Source organism: Brachycentrus maculatus, unplaced genomic scaffold, assembly GCF_059751285.1.
Source record: "Brachycentrus maculatus isolate JH-2025_06_01 unplaced genomic scaffold, ASM5975128v1 h1tg000007l, whole genome shotgun sequence".
Lineage (NCBI taxonomy): Eukaryota > Metazoa > Arthropoda > Insecta > Trichoptera > Brachycentridae > Brachycentrus > Brachycentrus maculatus.
The window spans coordinates 695351-716641 of NW_028280762.1; the positions used below are offsets into that span (position 1 = coordinate 695351).

General features: G+C 32.3%; 1 protein-coding gene across 1 annotated transcript in view; it reads left to right on the forward strand.

Moving 5' to 3' along the window:
• Nucleotides 1-21291, forward strand: part of LOC148313599 (uncharacterized) — a 155366-nt gene that overhangs the window by 48073 nt on the left and 86002 nt on the right. The window lies entirely within an intron of this gene.

A 21291-nucleotide genomic window follows, 5' to 3' on the forward strand; every position in this document is an offset into this window, starting at 1 on the left:
ACGTGCACCACCAGCGATACGCGAAGTTGCATCGTACTCGAGGCAATCTCTTGACTAAGATAATTTAATCAGTGGAAAAAAATGCGAACAATAATTGCGGAAATATATTTTTAATTGATCATCTCATAAATACGCATCGTCACAGATAACTATTCATGTGTGTAAAGTTATCACTTAACCAGCCTATCATAAGGTCATGATCCATGTAAATATCCAGACTTCTATACATATTCTTCTTTATCTATGTTGACATGTAAAAATAGATTTTTCTAAATTTTTTAAAGAAAAACGTGCACATTTGTTATATCAAACTGATTTTCACCATCATTAGAACTGTATTTTGATAATAACGTATGATTTTTTTATCAGTTCTGCAAAAATGGGTAGCAAATTTGAGGTCTTTCTTGTAGTGGTGCTCTGGAAAAACTGATTGAGAAACACTGATCCAGAATATACAACTTTAAATAACATAACATTAATTACAAATTATTATCTATAATTTCAACAAATTCGTTGCCTTGAAGTCTACTGTGTTCAAAAAAAATAAAAAATTCATCATATAATATGGTAAAATTGTTTTTTCTTTGTTCGATACTTCAGCATAGTAGTTAGAGAGTGTGTCTTACATTACTCGAATAACCACACTACTCGAATTCTTGGAAGTTCTATATATATATATATATATGAACCAATTTCGAAACATTGTTCTTGAATCACTGGAACTTCACTAGAGACATCTATTTTGGTGAGATTCAGAAGCTTTTTTTTAAGCACAAACTCTTTTCATACTTTTTATTAGTATGTAAGGTCCGAATCATGGATTATAATCACATACATACATGAGAAACGCCAGAAAATATCATTTTCATTTTTATTATTTAAGCTTTTAATTTGACCAGATAATTTATATACAACATTTTGAGTGTGTCCAAATACTCGTATTTAAACTTAAAATGTTGTTCCATATTCTTCTTCATCTTTGATGAGATGTGAAACAATTAAATGAAAAATAACTACTCTAATTTAAGATAATCCAGATTTGTGAACAAGTATTTGGACACACTCAAAATGTTGTAAAATAACACATAATAAACAAATGCACAATTAATTATCCTATGCGAAATTTTGCGTAGATTCGAGTCAAAATGAAGAAATTCTGAATTTTTTTTTCCGTGAATTAAATGAAAGTAAAGAATATGGCGAGATAATATTAAACATGCCCAACTTTATCACGATCTAATATAAATGCTAAAATATTATTTATATCTTAGTACAGAAATTAGCATTTTCCGTCTGTTTTCTTTCTGCCTCCTACGAACCCCCATAAACGAGACTAAGCGAGTTATTACATTAACGATGATTAAAATAAAACTTAATTTCTGCGTTTAAATTCTTCATGAAATATGATTACGTTATTTGCATTTTATGCGGAAGACGGAGCCGGGATTTTTTTTTTTAGTAGACTCCACAAATTGATGAATGACGTAAGAGCTGATCTTCAATTATAAGGGTTATTTTCGTTAATTTTTTGTTTGTATCTTCGGTGGTTAAAATCTGTATGAGAACTTTTCTATATTTAACCCGAACGTTAACAAAGTAATGACTAATATCTTGCTACTTTTTTGCTGTGTAGTATTTTAATAAGAAAATGCATTAAGACGCCAGTTTTGGTCCATAATAAAAGGGCCTACAACCTGAGGACGAGGAGAGCTGTCCCCAACAGTCTACAAAGACGATAAGTTGGGATTGAGCCAGGAAGAAGAATAAACACACACACACACACATATATATATATATATATATATATATATATATATATATATATATATATATATATATATATATATATATATATATATATATATATATATATATATATATATATATATATATATATATATATATATATATATATATATATATATATATATATATATATATATATATATATATATATATATATATATATATATATATATATATATATATATATATATATATATATATATATATATATATATATATATATATATATATATATATATATATATATATATATATATATATATATATATATATATATATATATATATATATATATGTGTGTGTGTGTGTGTGTGTGTATTTTATTATTATTTTTTTACTTTTTATCGAGTTTGAAGGATACAAGATAAGATCGAGTCATGCTATTAAAATAATAATCCAGGAATGGTTCATCCACCCTACCGTAATGTTTTGTTTTCGCGATTCTATTCCCGACGTTCCCGATCTCTCTACGCTCCAGGAAGCGACGATAAATAACACATGGCACTTTGGCTCGCGATCTCTCGATTCGATATTCGCGCACAAGATAAACACGCTCTCGGAACAAGTCAGACAATGCTCTGTGTTCTTAATAATTTCCCGCCTCGTCGTGGGAGTGCCGCAGCTTCCAGACCGCATTCCTTTGAAGAATAAGCCGAATGTTTTTCTCACTTGCCGCTCAAAGTGCGTGACATTGTGAATAGATAGCGTTGCCATAACTTGTAGGAGCCAATACGGGACGTTTTCTCTTCCGATGCCCAAAACTCATAACACATTCATCACGGCTTTTCAACTATACCATTCATAGCACACATGTGTACATAGTGAGAGGCAAACAAGGGCGTGCATTCCATATAGGCAGAAAAGCAGTGCCTATCCTAACTTATCCGCGTGACATATAAAAACGCAACCAGTACCTCCTCTACCTTACTTATTAGTACCTAGCTTACCTTACTACCTACCTCTACTGCCTACCCTAATAAATTCTCTGTACACGCCACTGGAGACAAACTATATATTTTCAAATACCCTCTGATTTCAACCGAAGTGACTATCAAAAGTATGTATATAATTTTTTTTTAAATCCACGTTATAACTATATCAAAGTTTTTTTTCGAAATGTGACATGTTTTAAAAATCTTTACTTAAATTAACATCAAATTACTTACAACATTTTGAGTCTGTCCACAAATACTTGTTCATAAATCTGGATTATCTCCTATTTTAGGAGTTATTTTTCATATTATTTTTTGACTTCTCATCAAAGATGAAAAAGAATATGGAAGTTTAGGCATTTACGAAGCTGACGACCAGACTTCCATGTTCTTTTTCATATTTGATGAGATGTCAAAAAATTATATCAAATTCCTTTTTTTAAATGAAATAACCCGCAAGCCTTTATTTTTAGAGGCTTGTCTGCAGGTAAGATAGTAAGGATAGGGAAGGTAAATGTGAAAAATATATCACAAACATCCAGACCAATTGAACATATTTTTTTCTTGAATTTATTTTGCAACTGGCGGGAATCGAACCCACGACACCTGTTTCGCAGTTCAACGTCTACCGAATTATGCCGCGGCGCCTTTCGTGCACTTTTTTTTAATGTAATCATAGAACTGGGCGCATGGAACTTTAAAATTGTAATAACAAATCAGTATTGATTCAATGATCCCTACCGAGTGAGTGACTCACCTCTATTTCCGTATTTTGTCAAAATACGGGACAAATACGGGACATGTCGCTCACTCCTTTCAAGAACGTCATAAATCAAAATACTAGATTTTTCAGGAGAACGTTTTTAAAGTTTAAAAATATAATACAATGTATTAAAAATAAATATCAAGCAACTCATTGAACTTTTCACTGTGCAACAGATCTTTTTAGGTAAAACCTGAAGATTTTTTCTCCATTTGAAAAATATTTAGTAAATTTAAAAAAATTATAAAAAATACCTTTTCTTCAAAATGCAAAAACAACACTTTCTGCCCTGTAGCGGGTAAATATTATGTTAAAAATATGCCTCTTTTACTGGGATATAGTACATTTTTTGGGCATTCCGAAAACATGCACAACTTAAAATTGACGATTTTTGATTTATGACGTTCTTGAAAGGAGTGAACGATGTGGTAATAAATAGTAGTTTTTAAAATATATTGCCTATACCCAAATTAACCAGCTGCCTGACATATATAAAATAGAACCCATTCGGGATCCAAAATAAATGATCTGAAAAAATACTTTATGGAAAGATATATAATTATGTAGTGTTTAGTCATATTTTCTTATTTTGTATATTTTCACATTTGTTTATTTTAAATATGCTTCTTACCTTATGTTTTTCTCATTTATTTCTATAAAATATGCTTCTTATGCGTATTTATTATACCTGTTTTTTGTTTTACTTTTTATTTTGCCAGTATTAGTTTTGGTTATTAAAAAAAATATATCTTTTTGCATCGTTGTTATTAGTGTTCCAGTCTTGTTAACCTTAATCCCATGTCCCAAAATGAGAAATAGAAATTACTCATCGGGAATATTAATATATGACTTATGTATGTTATATGTTTTGAAATATAAATAAATAAATAAATATAAATATGGGACGGGATAGTCCCGTATAAACGGGAGGTATGGCAACCCTATGGATACAAGGAAAAAATCCCGTCGACAATCTTTTGGCAGCCACTATATCCCGGGACTTGCTCCTAACTATGAATGGTTCTTCGTCATTCCCGCCATCACATAGAATGGCCGATTTCATTCTATTCACAGTGACAACAGGTTTTCGGCCAACAATATCGCTCACTCCTTTCAACAACGTCACATATCAAAAATCGTAAAATTTCAGTTGTGCATGTTTTCGGAATGCCCAGAATATGTACTGTATTCTAGCAAAAGCGGCCTTATTTTAACTTAATATTTACCCGCTACAGGGCAGAAAGGGTTGTTTTTTCATTTTGAAGAAAAGTTTTTGTTTAATTATTTTTTTTAATGTACTTAATATTTTTCAAATTGAGAAATAACATTCAGGTTTTACTTAAAAAGATCTGTTGCACATCAAAAAGTTCAAAAAGTGGCTTGATATTTATTTTTAAAACATTATATTATATTCTTAAACTTTAAAAACGATCTCGTGATCAAATGACGTTGTTGAAAGGAGTTAGCGACTTGTAGGTAAAAATACGTCCATTTTAAACTTGCGATAGAAAAAAACAGAAAATAAAAGAGTGGCTTGATATTAATTTTAAAAACGTTTTATTATATTCTTTAACTTTAAAAACGATTCCCTGAAAAATCAAGTTTTTTGACATATGACGTTGTTGAAAGGAGTGAGCGATATGTGTAAAACGGTGATGGTAGGTACTCAAAGAATTGACAAAACCGCGTTGACAGACGATCACATTGGCAAAGGCAAGCGCCAGAATCGTAATGACAGTATTGTTTAATTTTTGCGTTTTTAAATACCCCACTTCTTTATCAATCGTCGAATATTTATCTTTGCTCTTTAAAATACTGTGTTTTTTTTTACCGAGTCACTCACTGTTCACGAGGTCGCTTATTTAAAATTGGGGTGATTAAAATCGTAAGTTTATATTTTCTTTGTGCTGTCATAAGGTCAAGAATACATTACATCCGATTCATTCACATGTAAATTTTGATTTAATTTAAATAACTTACTATTGTTTTTTTTTATCGTATCAAGAAGTGTATTAAAAATCTCTCGATTATAGATTAGTTGTGGCTAATGGTGGCTAGTGGCAGGTGCAGTGGCGTAGTTGGGTAGACGCTCGACTGCGAAACTGGTTACGGGTTCGATTCCCGCCAGTTGCAAAATAAATTCAAGAATTTTTTGACATCTCATCAATGATGAAAGTCTGGGCATTTACAGGGCTGACGACCGTCATAGGCTGGTTTAAGTGATCACTTTACACACGTGTAACATTCACCGATTCAACCCATTATTAACAACCACACTACTCAAATTCTTGGAAGTTCTATATATATATATATATATGAACCAATTTAGAAACTATGTTCTTGAATCACTAGAACTTCACTAGAGACATCTATTGGTGAGATGTAAAGAAGCTTATTACTAAGCAGAAATTCTTATATTAGTATGTGTGGTCCGAATCCTGGATTATAATCACACATTTTTATAAGAAACGCCAGAAAATACCCTTTTTCATTTTAATTATTTAAGCTTATAATTTGACCAGATAATTTATTTACAACATTTTGGCTGTGTCCAAATACTTGTTCACAAAGTCTGGATTATCTTCAATTACAGGTATTCTCATCTTTGATGAGATGTCAAAAAATAATTTGAAAATAACTCCTGTAAATGGAGATAATCCAGATTTTGTGAACAAGTATTTGGACACACTCAAAATGTTGTGAATTCAAGAAAGTTCTATTTTCAATTGTTCTGAGAGCTTGTGATGTGTTTTTACATTTACCTTCCCTATCCTTACTATCATACCTGCAGAAAAGCCTCTAAAAGTAGAGGTTTTGCGGGTTATCCTTTAAAGAAAAAAATCATTAATTTTATGACGGCGTCATGAAATTAACGATTTTTTGCTGGCATCGTCACAAAAAACTAATTATGCGTGTAAAGTGAACACATAACCAACCTATGACTGGTCATAAGCCCTGTAATCATCCAGACTTCAATCTGTGTTGAGATGGCAAAAAAAATCAATTCAATCGCCCATATTTAATTTGAATCGCTTGCCAAAGTTCAAATGATTCACTTACTTACGACAAAAACAACAAAAACCATCCTTTGTGTGTTATAAAGGAAAGTAGAACACCCCTTTTCTCGGAAATAACGTTTTTATTAAACGTTGTTCCAAGCTAGACATACATTAAGGCTATAAACAAAGAAAATACATGAAATAATGACAATTATTCTTTGTTTTTTGCCCTTCTTTGTGATGTAGATTGTAGAATTTAGTTTCCATGGATCTTTTTTTACTTACAATATAAACAAATTCAGTAATAGAAAATGTAATAAAACCCTATTAGCGAAAGTTAAACTGGAAGTACACAATGAAGTCTTGGTTTCAACCCATATGTATAATACTGAAGCATGGAGTTGGCAATAGAAGGATGAAAGTAGACTGAATGCAGTCGTAATCCTTCCTTTCAGACGAATGTGCGGCAAAACGTATAATAGATGTTCGAATGGTGATAAAAGGAACTAATGCAAGGCCATTAGCATTGTCGATAAATATATTGTGTAAACTATAATCATTGTTAACTTTGTGGTATGGTAATAAAAACGCAATAAATAAACGGATAAATGCTAAGGAGAGTGTTATTAGCGATAAAATTAAGAATGGTGTGTTGAGATGGTTTGGGCGTGTGAATCAAATGAGCGAGAAAAGGAAAGCAAAAAAATAATACGTGGTGAATGTGGTCGGTAATATTTTTTTTTTTTTTTGGAATCTGAGCCCACCATCCACCCGCAGCAGTTATAGAGTCCTGAGGGACTCTCTGTCAGCTGCACATAGAGGAAAATCTTCAAAATATTTCTGAAGAAATAAATATTGCTCTATTCAATGAGGGGGGAGGAGGATGTACGGACAGAGGCCGACACTTCGTCCCCACCCCTCGGGATCCCCTCATTACCTCTTTTAATTTTAATAAAATATAAACAATAAGAACACAACAAAAAAAAAAAAAAAAATAACAATGTTTCCAAAAATAAAAATAAAAAAAACAGAATACAATTTAAGACGAACGTTCGTCTTAAATTGTGGTCGGTAATAGAAGCAAAGGAAGACCGAGGAAAACTTGGCATGATCAAGTATTTCAAATACTTAAAAGTGGTCAGTTCAGGAGTCGGAATAATCGGCAGGTATGTATGAGGAGATGCATGCATGTAGATGAGGTACAGATTGTTTGTAAAGACAGATTGGTATGTGTGGCGTTCTTTTCTCTCTATCTACCCCTGTGGGGAAGCAGCGTGATAGTTATTTATATTTTTAAGTAGGTACCGTAGAACGGGGCTACATGAAATTTGATGTGTTACTTGAGCCCAGAACAATTTTTATTTTATTTAGATCGTGGTATCGATTGAAGTATCGTGACAATAAGTGTCACCTGTCAGGGAAACAATGAATCATGTTGATACGTTCATTATTGTAGACCAAATACTGATATTTTTTTATACTGGTCTCAAGTAACACATCAAAGTTCAAGTAGCCCCGTTCTACGGTACAATCTTCGTATTGTTTACAACATTTTGAGTGCGTCCAAATACTTGCTCACAGATCTGGATTATCTCCAATTGGGAGTGGTTGTTTTACATTGTTTTCTGATATCTCAACATACTGACTTCCATATTCTTCGTCATATATGTTGAGGCGTCAAAAATAATGCTACGTATTGTTTTTGATGATATAATTTCAGCTCTCCGTGCACGAATCCGCCGTGTCTGTGTTCCGTTCATTCTCGCTAATGACGTGACTCTGCCAATAATTCCCGAGGAGCTTGCCAAAGGATGCTTCCTACTCAGTATCACTGCGGTGAAAGTTGTGACGTCGCGTCGGAATTTTTGAAACTAGGCCCAAATTGTCCGCCACGCATCGTAACCTCCTCATACATTTACTCTTCAATCCTTTGTCAGTAATACCTTCAATTCGCTGTACAGTAATACCTTCAATCCGTTATACAGTAATACTTTCAATCCGCTGTACAGTAATACCTTCAATCCGTTATGCAGTAATACCTTCAATCCGCTGTACAGTAATACCTTCAATCCGTTATACAGTAATACCTTCAATCCGCTGTACAGTAATACCTTCAATCCGTTATACAGTAATACCTTCAATCCGCTGTACAGTAATACCTTTAATCCGCTGTACAGTAATACCTTCAATCCGTTATACAGTTATACCTTCAATCCGTTATATAGTAATACCTTCAATCCGCTGTACAGTAATACCTTCAATCCGTTATACAGTAATACCTTCAATCCGCTGTACAGTAATTAATACATTTAATCCGCTGTACAGTGGTACCTGAACTGCAGGGCTGATCACCTTGCCTTCGTGCAATTAACGATCTAGATAACATTGTGTCGATATGATGCAGTGCCCTATGCACCACCACTGGGTGCGTATAAGGGTCAGAAGAAGAATAAGATAATTAAAATTAAAAATGAAATGACTGATGTTAGTTGGCTATTGTATGGCAGGCCACGGATGCGTTTGGGAGAATTTCGTAAAAAAATGAATCGCTTAGTCCGTTTGGAGATATCGAAATGCCGTAAGCCGTAGCGGGTATCCGCTTGACATTGGGCGCGGTGTGAGGCAACCGGCCGGATGTTCAAGCGTCCGGTCCGCGCGAGGCGTCATGCAGCGGGCAGATTAGCGCGGAGCGGCCAGCGGCCAGCGGCGAGTGCATCTCGCGGGGCCAGCCTTGACCCGCTAGCTTATAGACGGCTCTGGCATGTAGCGGGTCAACTCAGAGATATTAATAAGAATAAAAATCTCTTAATTTCTTTGATTCCATTGTGGTTTTTCGCCACTTAATATTACCCAAAATAAACGTACTTTAATAATTTGAAATTGAAAAGAAATATTTTCAAATGAAGTGATTTCTTCGAACACTGTTTAGGTACTCAGCTGTCCAAACTCAAAACACAGTAAGGGACATTTTTTGTAGTACCTTTTTTTTGCATTTTTGAACTAAGTAGATTCTACTTACTTCAAAAATGCAAAAAAACACACTACAAAAAATGTCCCTTACTGTGTTTTGAGTTTGGACAGCCGCACTGTCGATGTACCATTTATATTTAAACTATTTTTTCTAGGTAATATCTTGATAATAAAGACTTTATTGACATTTTAACCTGCGTTACACGAGTCATCGTTGCATTTTGCTGAAGTGGTCAATAATATATAATTTTGAATATTTTTATTAATTTTATATAATTGTAATGGATGACTGCATGTAACAAAACAGTTACATCAAGTAATTTATTACAATTTGAAAATTCCGCACTTGTAAATGTATAAACAATTTGGGTTAAAAATCACATATCGCTTCTTTCAACAACGTCATTTATCAAAAATCGTCAATTTTCAGTTGTGCATGTTTTCGAAATGCCCAGAAAATGGACTATATCTCAGCAAAAGCGGCATATTTTTAACTTAATATTTACCCGCTACAGGGCAGAAAGTGTTTTTTTTTGCATTTTGAAGAAAGGGTATTGTTGAATTATTTTTTATATGTACTAAATATGTTTCAAATGGAGAAAAAACCTTCAGGTTTTACGTAAAATGATCTGTTGCTCAGTAAAAAGTTCTATAAGTAGCTTGATATTTATATTTAACACATTTTATTATATTCTTAAACTTTAAAAACGATCTCCTTAACAATCAAGTTTTTTTAATATATGACGTTGTTGAAGGAGTGAGCGATATGTCACAAAATCCCTTTTTTTCTGCGAGATAATAGTAAAAACCTTATATCTTTTTATAAAACAATGCAGCATATTTTTCATTAATCTGATTTGAGGGACATACGATTTTTTGTTGTTGAAATATTACTATTCTGCAAATTCATGCAGTCATAGACAATGAATCCAAAAATGTGAAACAAATTACTTTTTTTTTAAATATAAATAAATCAGGTTTATTAAATGTTTCCTTTATTACCATGAGCCTCTCGCATTATGTTGCTGGGAAACAAATCTTGACAGTTTATTGAATTGGTGTTTTGTCATTGGAGATTTCTCTCACGAGAAATTTGTGGAATTTATTTTATGTAAGCCTTTGAATTTTCATATCATTGAAATTATTTTGGTAGCGTGAGATCGTGGTACATGGCATCAGAGGGGTCCAAATAGCTTCAATTGCATTATATTATGAAGTTTAATATAGTACGATGAATAATACGAAATATACGTAAAGGCTAAACTGTATATAATTTTAATTTATTTGAAAATTTTACAGAACAGTTACATAAATATATTAACATTAATGAGTAACAAGAAATAGGTATTTGTAACATTCCTGTTACATAATTTCACATATCGTTCACTCCTTTCAAAAACTTTAAGTTTCAAAAAACTTGATTTTTCATGAGATCGTTTTTAAAGTTTAAGAATATAATAAAATGTATTAAAAATAAATATCAAGCCACTTTTTGAACTTTTTACTGCGCAACAGATATTTTTAAGGTTAAACCTGAAGGTTTTTTCTCCATTTGAAAAATATTAAGTTTATTTAAAAAAATAATTAAACGATACCATTTCTTCAAAAAGCAAAAACAACACTTTCTGCCCTGTAGCGGGCAAACATTATGTTAAACATATGCCGCTTTTGCTGGAATATAGTACATTTTCTGGGCATTCCAAAAATATGCACAACTGAAAATTGGCGATTTTTAGTATATGACGTTGTAGGAAGGAGTGAGCGATATGTTATTTAATATAAATACCTGGAAGAGGGACGGGAGGGAGGAAAAGGGAAAAAGGGAAAGATCAAAATTCAAGTCCAAGACGAATTGTGTGAAAATTGGGACAAACCACGATATGAATATGGACTTACTATGTACGCGATCTCAGTGCTGAAAATGTCGAGTAGAATATTCAAAATTCCCATATTCATCGTTGACCAATATTGATGAACGATAAATATAGCAACCTTGTTTAGATTTTGTTCCAATAATGTACATAATAGAGTCCTGGTTCCAACCCTTTATCCAAATGTATGGAAGTGAAACATATCATAGCATTAAATCCTAGTTAAAATAAGGATGAATGTAGACTGAATGCAGTTAAAATGCGTTTTCTCAGATAAATGTGATGCAAAACGTTGTTTGAAAGATGTTTGAATGGTGATATAAGGAAATAATGCAATGCTGAGATAAGCATAAACGATCAAATTAAAAAAAGGGTTTTGAAATGGTTTGGGCATTTAAATCGAATGAATGAGAAAAGAATAGTGAAACAAATTTATGAGGCTAGTTTGGTTGGTAATAGAAGCAGTGAAAGACCGAGGAAATCTTGGCATGATCAAGTATTTCAAATACTTGGACGTGATCTGCTCAGGAGTCGAAATAATCGGCGTGTTTGCATGAGAAGATGCATGAATATAGAGGAGACGAAGATTGTTTGCAAATACAGGTTGGCATTCTATTCTCTCTGCCTACTCCAACTAAGAAGCGGCGTATTATGCATCTTTATTATTTTTACTGTACACTATTGTCTGTATTTTTACTAACAATCTTTGCTTTTCTTTTTTAACGTATCTTTTTAACTTTTTAAAATATTGTTTTTTTTGTGGGTACCTTGTTAAATTTAATCCGAAAATGAGTAATGGAAATAAAATATCGGGAATATTATATTATGTGTAGTATATTTTTAAATAAATAAATACTTATATATTTTAATCATTTCACTACAGAAGCAGACATTTTTTTACAAAATATAACGGTTTATTTAAATATATTAATAAATAAAATCGTCCAAATAATAAATAAAAAGGTAGGATTAAAAAAGTATGAAAAATTATTCCCTCCTGAAATCATTTTTAAAAAGGTAAGGTTTTTTCTTGTACTTACAGGTATATATATTAAATTCCCTAAAGATATTATGTAAACGTAATCTCAAATATTCATCTCTCAAATAATATTATTTAATTCAGAGATACGAATAGCTCTCGATTTACGAATATTCGCTACAACGAGCATCATAATATTTAAATTTTAAGCCCCTAAATAATTAACTATTCTCTTTTGTTTCGTGTTTGAGTGTATCGTTGTAAAAACCTACATATTTGATCTGAATAATGTATTTCGCGAATAAAAATACTAAATAATTCACGTGTAATTAAGTGGGTCAGCGCATAACATACGTATACACACATGTAACGACTGACCTGTGAAAACTTAGTTCAAGTTCGTATATTATTAACTGTCATATAAGATTTTCTGATAAGAATCTGCGAGATAGAAAAAGGAACACCAGGATAAGAGAAATATGCGAGATCGAAGACGTCGTTGAGTGGGGAAGGCAACGAAGAAGATAATGGTATGCGCATGTGAGGAGAATGGAACCATCCAGACTCACACACATTACATTTCACGGTCAACCCCAAGTTAGGCGACTCCCGGGCGGGCAAACAGGCCACAAGGCCTACACCAAGAAGAAAAAGAGGCTAAACTATAATACAGTTTTCTATACTCCCACGTTTTCGATCTTAAACGTATGTTCGGGGTGTAAGCGATTTAAAATCATCAAATATTTTATTTTATTTATCAAATTTAGAAGGAACAGCTTATTCCACAAACGAAATCCTTGAATAAATAAAAAAATATATGATATAGATCTCTTGCTCTTAAAAAGTACCTAACATCCGTTACACAAAAGCTTTATATTAGATTAACGATTCCTCGAATTCGTACTTTCCGTATTTCTGTTTATGTAATATGAATTTTCCGAAAAACATAAATTTACCCTCTTACAAATTAATTATTGAAATATTAAATCCTATCATAGCATTTTTTTATGTTTTTTTGATTTTAATTCAGATTTTTTAAAAAGGAATTACTTTATTTTATAGAGGGTATGTATTTTTTTTTAAATTTCCTTTGAAAAAATCTGATCTAATGCTTGAAAGTGGTCAGGTCAGGTCGAATATGTATGAGGAGATGCATGAATAAGAATAGGCGAAGATTGTTTACAAATAAAGTTTGGTGTGGCGCTTATTCCTCTGCCTACCCTTGCGAGGAAGCGGTATGATGGTTAGTCAGAATGTTTTCATGTGTACAATACTCTTTTTATCCTCATACAATTAAATTTAAATATGGCCATGTGGACCGAACGAGCGAGAAAACAACGGTATAACAAATGCATGAGGCGAATGTAATATAGTTAGAAATATGTAGAAGCAGAAGAACACCGAGGAAATCGGTATGCTTAAGTGTATAAATGTACTTGAAAGCGATTCTTTAGATTGACATGTTTCATTATTATTTTAACAACATTAAATATTATTTTATTAATTGTTTCGGCATACACTTTGTGGTAAGACATGACAAAGTGTAAAAAGCAAAACACGTGTTTTTTGCCACTTGAGTTTATTTTATGAAGAATGATTTCGGAAGCTATGCTTCCATCTTCGGGTCTAAATGAAAACTAATTAAGTTTTCTATAAATAAGGAAAGGGGTTAGTTAGGTGGAGGGGGGGTTAGTCAAGGGGGTAGAGTTTGAAAACGAAGGAAAAATGGAAAACGAAGATGAAGAGATTTGAAAGAATATATGTATTAATTATTCTATTAAATTATTATTATAATTTAAGTTTTTTTAGGATTTCTAAATTTAATAGATCATTCACAATTTGGCCTTTAACATTTATACCTGAAGATGGAAGCATAGCTTCCGAAACTAATTGTCATAAAATAAACTCAAGTGGTAAAAAAAGTGTTTTTCTTTTTACAATTAAATATTATAATTGTTTTTAATTAATATTTTACTTAGTAAATACCACTATTTCTTAAAATCTATTTTCTAAAAAATTTTCTATGCAATATGTTTTTTTCCACCATGTATATTACATTCCTGTCACGCCAATGAAAGTGCGAGATATCTCAGAGGAAAAGAAAATAAAGCGAAAATATTGTTTTCCTTCTGCAAAAAGAATTTCACATATCACTCTTAGAAAAGGACACAAATTTCCGACATTTACAAACTAGACGTGTCTCCCACAACCGGGAGAGCAAGATAAACGGAGGGTGTAAGTGTGGGTGTGGGTGTGGGAGCGGGAAGATGATGTGGGTGTGGTAGTGAGGAGTTTTTGGTGATATGATACGCAGATGGAAATCCTGAAGGATATATGCCATTCAGTCTTCTTTCATCCTTCTTTTGACAACTCCATGCTTCGCTTCCATACCTTATGGACTGGAACCAGGACTCCATTGTATGCTGCCAGTTTAGATTTCGCTGATATGGTTTTATTTGCTATAACTGAATTTGTATATATTATACAATAAGTACATTTGTCCGCCTCCGTAGTGTAATGGTCAGCGCGCTCGGCTACCGTTCTGGAGGTCCTGGGCTCGATTCCCAGAGGAGGGTCTCTAATAAATATAAGTGATTTTTTCACTCAAATATTTATTCAATATTAACCTGGAGTGGTACCTGAAGCGGAGGGCTGATCACCTTCCCTTCGTGTGTTAACGATCAATATAAAACTGCGTTTATATGATTCAGTGCCCTATGCACCATTGGGGTGCAGATAAGGGTTCGAATGACGAATACAATATGTAAAAACAGGTTCATCATTAGCACTCTCCTAATAACCACTAATTCGTAGCTACCGGTTTCGGAATAATCATTCCATTATCAGGTCATTAAAATGAAATTATAACCATCTGACATTTACGCAAAGATAATATTTTGAAAGAGAGAATGATAAGGAGAATGATATATTAACCATACCACAAAGTTAACGATGCTTTTAATATGCAAAATGTAAATCTCAAGTATTTTTTTAACTTGATATGAAACATGCATATGGAAGTCTGAGCATCCCAGGGCTTACGACCTGGCATTTGGCTGGCTTCAGCGATCACTTTATACACTAGTGTAACGTTCACCATTCTGCCCATTTTTGAACATCTATATTACACTAATTCTTGAATCTTGTATTTATGCGATGATCTTAGATCCTACCGCATACCGGTAAGGTTTTTGTCATGTTCATGAATTATGGCCGATTGTTACGCAATCAGTTGAGCAATGTGACATCTCATCCGTAGGGAGAGTAATTCAATTTCTGATATGATAAATAAAATAAATATCATATGTATTATCTTTTAAATCAAACGCAGATTTTTTTAGTCTACCAAGTTGTATTTTATTAAAAAAAACACATATTTTTTTTTTTAATTGCAATTTTTTTAATAAAATTAGTGTATGACCACTCACCAATGAGAGGTTATATCCTAATATTATTAACATTTTTGTAAAAAAAAAAAGTAAAAATGACTAACCACAAATTAAATGCTTTAAATATTATTACTATTGAGAATAACATAAAAATTAGTATTGTCACAATTGTTTCGCCTAGTTATGGCATTTTCAAACGATTGTCATAACCAGGCGAAACAATTGTCATAATACTAATTTTTATAAGGTTTTTTTTAAATAAAATACAACTAAGTACTCAAAAAAATCTGTGTTTGATTTAAAAATTAATACATAAATTAAAATGGAGTTCTATAAATTAAACGCAAAATCAATAAATAAATACCTACTAAAATTATTGTTAAATCTCAAGTAAGTATGAAATGTTACAAAGTTAATGCTGAAACGAGTAGTCAGAATACAATTTTGTTTAAATCATTTAAAAAAACAAAAATTTCGGTTAAATCAACGCAACGTCTCGTTTTGAACTCGCTACATGGATAGTTCGTTACTTTGAGTTTTTGTAAATTAAATAAAAAATGGTGTCAGCCGAACAATACATTTATGAACGATGTATTGCAAATATCCGTTCCACCATTGTTTAGATTTTCCGTTGTAGGTCGTACCATTTGCATACTTTTAAAATGCATTGAAATGTATTTATAATAATTATGCTTATAACACCTTTCAACAATTGTTATTGCTAAAGAAAGATTGCTAAGAAAACAATCGACACAGATGGTATTACGTAGTCACTTTGTATATTACATTTTTGACATCTTAACACAGATGAAGAAGAATATGGAAGTCTGGGTATTTACAGGGCTTATGACCTGTCATAGGCAGGTTGAGTGATCATTTTACACACGTCCAACATTCACCATTCTACCCATGATTGACAATTCGCTCACTCCTTTAACAACGTCATATATCAAAATTCGTCAATTATCAGTTGCGCGTGTTTTCGGAATGCTCAGAAAATGTACTATATCCTAGCAAAAGCGGCATATTTAAACTTAATATTTACCCGCTACAGGGCAGAAAGTGTTGTTTTTGCACTTTGAAGAAAATGTATTGTTTAAGTATTTTTTTAATATCCATTTTTTTTCAAATGGAGAAAAAGAGTCAGTTTTTACCTTAAAAGATCTGTTACACAGTAAAAAGTTCAATAAGTAGCTTGATATTTATTTTTAATACATTTTATTGTATTTTTTAACATTAAAAACGATCTACTGAAAAATCAACTTTTTTGATATATGACGTTGTTGAAAGGAGTGAGCGAATTATACCACACAAATTTTTGGAACTCCTAGTTTAGCCAGCCTATGGCAAGTCATAAGCCCTGTAAACATCAGACTTTTATATTCTACAACATCTTTGTTGAGATCTCAAAAATGTTAAAATTTCTCCTGTAGTACAGGAGTATTTGGGCACACTCAAAATGTTGTGAACGCCAAATAGTTTTTTGACGATCAATAATGTAAAATATAACTCCTAATTGGAGATAATCCAGATTTGTGAACAAGTATTTGGAAACATTAAGAATGTTGTAAACATGCCTCAATATATAAATTACCATAACCTAACTGCAAACATTTCTTGTTGACTCGATCTCGTAATATAATATCGTCATTCCTCGTACATATTTCACGACGTTCGGCAAACATAACAAATCGTGAGCATGAATAAATAAAGCGTCACAGAGAAATGAAAACAGAAAAATATTATTTGATGAAATAAAATGATACGTCATGATACGTTTGTATTTAGGGGTTGGTATCCTTATCCCACCCAAATTAAGAATAAAAAAAAACTAACTAACTAACCAACACGCCGCTTCCCCGAAGGGGTAGGCAGAGAGAATCGAACGCCAAACCACTCGGTCTTCGCAAACATTCTTTGCCTCTTCTACATTCATGCATCTCCTCATACATACCCGACGATTATTACGACTCCTGACCCGGCCGCTTTCAAGTATTTCACAAACCTGATTGTGCCAAGTTTTCCTCGGTCGTCCTCTGCTTCTTTTTCCAACTACATTCGCCTCATAAATTTGTTTAACCGTTCTTTCTTCACTCATACGCTCCACATGTCCAAACCATCTCAACACACCTTTCTTAATTTTATCGATAATGCTTATCTCAGCCTTACATTCTTTCCTTATTTCATCATTCGAACATCTATCAAACATCGTTTTGCCACACATTCGTCTGAGCGATCGCATTTCGACTGCATTCAGTCTGCTTTCATCCTTCTTTTGCCAACTCCATGCTTCGCTTCCATACATAAGGGTTGGAACCAGAACTCCATTGTGTACTGCCAGTTTAGCTTCCGCTGATAGATTTTTATTTGCTAAAACTGGTTTTAGTGCACCATTCACTCTGTTCCCAGCATTCACTCTCCTTTCTATGTCTTTATCAATCTTTCCATCCCTAGAAAACATACTACCCAAATATATGAAATCATCTACCTGTTCCAAAATCTCCCCATTTACCAATATTTCACACTCAGATCTACATTCATCTCTTTCAAAAACCATGATTTGAAAATATTAGGTCTTCCTCTTCTTCTATTATATTCTATTCTACATTTGCACATAAGAAACCGCGTGTGGTAAGTACTAACAGAAAAGAAAAACCAGAGTTACTATTGGAACTCGACTAAATATATCATATGGGAAAGAATTACATTGAACCCAATAGCTGTGAAAATAACACATCGTAAGAATTAATTTTATTTAAATCTCAATCGTTAATATACCGATTTAGCGGTCGTTGGACATGTGTACATTATACATACGTTACGTGTTACGTGTTGATCTTTGAGTCCACTCTAAGTCCACTCTAAATGACTTACTTGTACATGTATACCATGTTCTGTAAATGGTACACAGGGGCGTGCATTCCATATAGACAGAAAAGCAGTGCCTATCCTAACTTATCCGCGTGACATATAAAAACGCAACCAGTACCTACCCTACCCTACTAAGTACTACCAGCTTCCCTTACTACCTACCCCTACTGCCTTCCCTTGTAAGTACTACCTAACTTACCTTACTACCTACACAAACTTAACTTCATTCACTAAAAAAATAATTTAAATTTAATTCACTAAAAATTTAAATTGTAAACTAAAAACCATCTTAATTTACCTATGACATATTTTTTTACTGAAAAAATAAATCATTGCCTTTTTTGCAAATTATTGAAGCGTCCTTGAAATAGTTATTTACGATTTTTTTATTTACATTTTATTTGGTAAATACCACTTAAACTCTATTGAGAACTCATGTTTCAATGCATTTTTCAAACACCGCGTATGTTTGAAAATAATTCAGAATGCATCAAAACACACGTCAGAATAGATTTAAAAAAAAGTGATATTTATCAATTAAAAATTAAATTAAAAATGCATAAATATTACCAAAAAGTGACGAATAAATGAATGAAGTCACTATTTTAATACTGATTCTTTAAATATAACAATTAGAAAGTGAATTAATTAAAGTCCAGGTGTAATTATTTTATTGTAAAACCTTTATACTGTAAATTGTTATTTTATCTATTGTATGTTATGTATAAAATCTAATAATAAAACAAACTAATAATTCAATAATTAAAATAAAAAAATGTATTAACATGTAAGTATTTCAGCTCAACACAGGCCATGCCTAAAGAGTCGTAATACATATCAACAATAAAAAAATTATTTATCTATGAAATAAATAAATAAAATTTAAAAAAACAATGTCTAGGATAAATATTTTGTTATCTAAAAATGATATCTCAATTTTTGAAGATCAATCAATTCGAATGAGAAAGGGTTAAACTTTTAATTTTGACAATTACCAAATTTATGATGCTTCTAAAATCCATCAATCTAAATAGTGAAGGAAATTATGAAAAGGTTTAAATTTATCGCAAGACGATTAATTTTAAGATGGGGTATTTTCCACCCCGTTTACTCTTTGTGACATTTTTTCCTTCTTATTACTTTATGACGTAATTTTCCGTCCCATCAAACTTTCAAAATGTTCGCTCTTACTCGAAGAGTTTTCAACTTTTTTATTGTCTTCCTTGCCATTTGAAAAACTTGAGAAATATATTCATGTTGTATAATTTTTTTTTAAGCTTTTCGGTAAAAGAATGTCAACCCATTAAAATATCAAAGAGTCCTTTCTAATACTGTAAGTCCTGTGTACAGTATAGTGTAGTATTTATATATTTTTTCTTTTTCAAAACATATTACATACAAAAGTCATGTGTATAGTATTCCCGATGAGTAATTTCTTTTTCTCATTTTGGGACATGGGTTTAATGTTAACAAGACTGGAACACAAATAATAAAGTTCCAATAAAGAATTTAAAAAAAATAACCAAAACTAATACATGGATAAATATAAAAACAATAAACAGGTATCCTGGTTCCAACTCTAATGTATGGAAGTGAAACATAGAGTTGGCAAAAGAAGGATGAAAGTAGACTGAATGCAGTCGAAATGCGATCTCTCAGAAGAATGTGCGACAAAACGATGTATGATAGATGTGCAAATAGTGAAATAAGGAAGGAATGCAAAGCTGAGATAAGCATTATCGATAAAATTAAGAAAGGTGTGTTGAGATGGTTCGGACATGTAGAACGAATGAGTGAGGAAAGAACGGTAAAACAAATTTATGAGGCGAATGTTATTGGGAAAAGAAGCAGAGGAAGATCGAGAAAAACATTGCACGATCAGGTATGCCAAATACTTGAAAGTGGTCAGGTTAGGAGCCGTAAAAATCGGCGAGTATGTATGAGGAGATGCATGAACGTGGAAGAGGCGAAGAATGTTTGCAACGACAGAGTGGTGTGGCGCTCTATTCTTTCTGCCTACCCCTGCGGGGAAGCGGCGTGATGGTTAGTTAGTTAGTTAGTTATAAACAGGTATAATGAATAGGCATAAGAAGCATATTTAAAAGAAATAAATGAGCAAAGCATATTTAAAATAAACAAATGAGAAAATATTAAAAAAAATATTAAAAAAATAAGAAATTATAACAAATGAGAAAATATAAAAACATAAGGTAAAAACAAAACAGGAAAATATGACTAATCACTTCATATATAAGTATGTATCTTTCCATAAAGTATTTTTTCAGATCATTTATTTTGGATCCCCGATTAGTTCTATTTTATATATGTCAAGCAGCTCGCAACTATACATGAATTTTAGTTATCGAACAGAGACATCGATTTTGAGCAGGGAATATTGAAGTCCTGGTATTTTGACTCAGTTTTCAATCTTGTGTAGCGTTCGTTTAAATATAAAAGTGAAACGTGCCGGCGAAAGTCAAACGTATTTTTTGTTTGTTTGTTTATAAAAAACAAAACATGAAGGAAAAGTAGGCCTCCACGGCAAACGCGCGCTCCGTATTCGTCCTTTGCATGATTGCCACTGAACTAACCTGAAAAAAATTAGATCCTGTGCCTTCAAACGCGCTATAAAAAGGCGTTCTAGAAGTAACCGTTATTTTGTGGCGAGAGTTTCAAAAAAGGCAGTGACCCCGCCCCACCCTGTATAATAT